The sequence below is a fragment of the Gadus morhua genome, chromosome 11 (assembly GCF_902167405.1).
Source record: "Gadus morhua chromosome 11, gadMor3.0, whole genome shotgun sequence".
Classification (NCBI taxonomy): Eukaryota; Metazoa; Chordata; class Actinopteri; order Gadiformes; family Gadidae; genus Gadus; species Gadus morhua.
The window spans coordinates 28,072,150-28,074,982 of record NC_044058.1 but is presented as its reverse complement, the minus strand read 5'-3'; positions in this window follow the sequence as shown (position 1 = coordinate 28,074,982).

Sequence of the window (2,833 nt, the reverse complement as noted above, 5' to 3'; positions counted from 1 at the left end):
TGTTGTGAAACTGCTTCCCAACGCATTGTCCAAACCACTGACATCAAAATGGTTCTTCCTTGTCAGCATCTGCCTGTAATATCGGTTTCCCAGTGGGGCAATTAGCTTATGGCTACGAATCATTAGGCAATCGGGCAGTCGAGTAATAATCCTTGGCCTTCCCTTTACCCTACCCCATGTGTGTTTGTGTGTGTGTGTGTGTGTGTGTGTGTGTGTGTGTGTGTGTGTGTGTGTGTGTGTGTGTGTGTGTGTGTGTGTGTGTGTGTGTGTGTGTGTGTGTGTGTGTGTTTGTGTGTGTATGTGTGTGTGTGAGTGTGTCTGCTTGTGAAAGAATATATATATGGTGGTAGTACATACGTATGTATTAAGTACGTAATTATATATGTATGTCACTATGCATGCGTATGTATGTATGTACGTACGTATGCATGTACGTCTGAGTGTGGTTTGCATGTCGCTGTGTGTCAGACGGCTACAGACCATTCCTGGACAGCACCAGCGGTGGTTTTCTAAGTATGGCGGAACAAGAGTCACAGAGCACTTCATAAGAGCAAGGGTCAGAACCGCGGCTCTCTGCTTGTTTAGACTGGAGCTCTCCTGTTCTATTCCGCCTCGCCGACCTCATGGTGTGGGTTTGAGAAACAAGCCGCGTCTTCAGGGCTAAACCCCGACGACTTCCCATTGTTGAGACTTGACTCTCCGGTACCTTTGAAAATCCTTTGAAACGCAAAACAGGCAATGTTTGTGTTCAGGCTCTGAACAAAAACCTTTCCCCTTTTTTGTGTGTGTATTTGTCAAGGGAAAAATGTGAGAAGAGTGAGAGGCCCCCCTCAAAAAGGCTCTTTAAAACGGTACTGACCGCTGACGAACCGAGGTTCGGTTATAATGGAGGCCGTTTTGTAAGGGTGGCTTTTCCCTGCAGGGCTAGTCTGGGACTGGAGCGGTTGGAGTGATTCCCTCTCTGGACAAAGGCGTTCCCTGTCTGTGGAGACATCAAGGCGCGACATGGGCGCTGGCTAGCACGACCCCTATCCTTAGGTTATATTTTGAATTATCGCTCTCGATGCTAGAGCCCTTATCTTTCGCCCCAGACGGTTACGAATGCGTTAATCACACCTCATGGGATCTCCAAATACCTACACACGTCCATAGCACGCCGGATGAATTGGCGCACCATAAAAGAAAAAAACATAGGCCTATATCCTCCAGCTGGTTTGGGAACATTTCCCTCGTCAATCATGTGCTAAATGAACGCGGCCTCTTTCCCCATTATGGTGAATTAAGGCCTGTGCTAAAACATGAAGTGAGACCGGGCCTTGTTGTCTGAAAACTCTGTAGAAGCGCTGAACCTGCCCTCGCAGTCTGCCTACGAGGCAGCGAAGGCAGTCGGTCATAACTCCGGCGAGGTTAGAAGGGAAGGTTCCCATTGGCCCTCGGGAGTCGATGCATGCTCAGTCTGGCAGGGGGAACGAGCTGCCTGCCAGGAATTCCTTTTCACAGAGCTGGCTGTGGGTCGCCGGGATTAAAGGAGGGTAATTGCGGTCGATCTATAGAAACGAAAAAGCTAAAACAAAATAAAATAGCTGTTTTATTCCTGTGCAGCGTTTTGTCTCCTGGCTGGGGGAGGATGAAATGGGGGGGCTAAAGACGTCTGTGTGTGTGCATGCGTGTGAGCATGTTTTTGTGTGTGTGTCTGTGTGTGTGTGTGTGTGCATGCTTGGAGACGTGTGTGTGTGTGTGTGTGTGTGTGTGTGTGTGTGTGTGTGTGTGTGTGTGTGTGTGTGTGTGTGTGTGTGTGTGTGTGTGTGTGTGTGTGTGCGTATGGTTGTTTGGGTGCATCTGTGTGCGTGTGTGTGTGATGGCCGGTGTGGGAGAGAAACACTAATGAGCACCATTTGTGTCCTTCATTTACAACACATGGCAGTTAACAGCCCAGGACAATGGTTTTACTGCTGGGCCCGCTCGCTAATGGAACACTAGAACGCGGCCCGCTAAACGACCACTTCTGGCTGCAATCTGCGGCTCAGAGGCAACGAGAGCCGTGCCCCGTAAACACTGCCCCTCTTCAGGGAAAGTGGAGGCCTGAACTTGTTAAGGCCTTTCTGTTTCAGTATGGTAGCATTGTTTGGGGTTGGTTCAAATCCCCAAAAGGGGCATAAACAGTGGTTTTCCTCCTCTAAGTTATATGGAGGTAAGAGAGGATCTATTCTGAAGAACATGAGTGACAATTCGTTTTTATATATTGCACTTTTTTCCCCTTAATTTCTTCTCATAGAAAATATAGTTAAAGGATAAACATTTAGATCAAAATAATGTTCATGCACTGTATATGCATATTGGTCTAGATATTGGGTATGAAACATGTTGTCACGTGAGGTAAAACACTTCAGGTAACAAGGTCCTTTCCAAACCTCCTTTCCTTGACCTCAATGGTTAACGTCATGAGGTCAAGGGAAGACATGAGGGAGAATTCATAAGGCCTTAGGAAAAGAAGAAGATGAATATATGCTACCAGTTACAAAAGGGAAAGGAAATAGTGTTAAAACTGATATGGGTCGCTCAATCTAGCACTCATATCCACTAATGATTATGGACATTAATCCCAATCAGTATTTATCCAAAGCCACCTACAATAGGTGCATTTGTCAGAAGAAATTAAGAAGAAAGTATGACAAACAAATGGTTCGAAAATGAATCGCCTTCCCACGCTTGAATAATAATATCTGATATTATAAAATATAATAAAAAAATACAACAGTGAAAGTCATTGTTGTCTCCTACTTGTGAAAGTGAGAACGGTCGATCCCGGAACGAATGTTTCCTTAATCCTTAC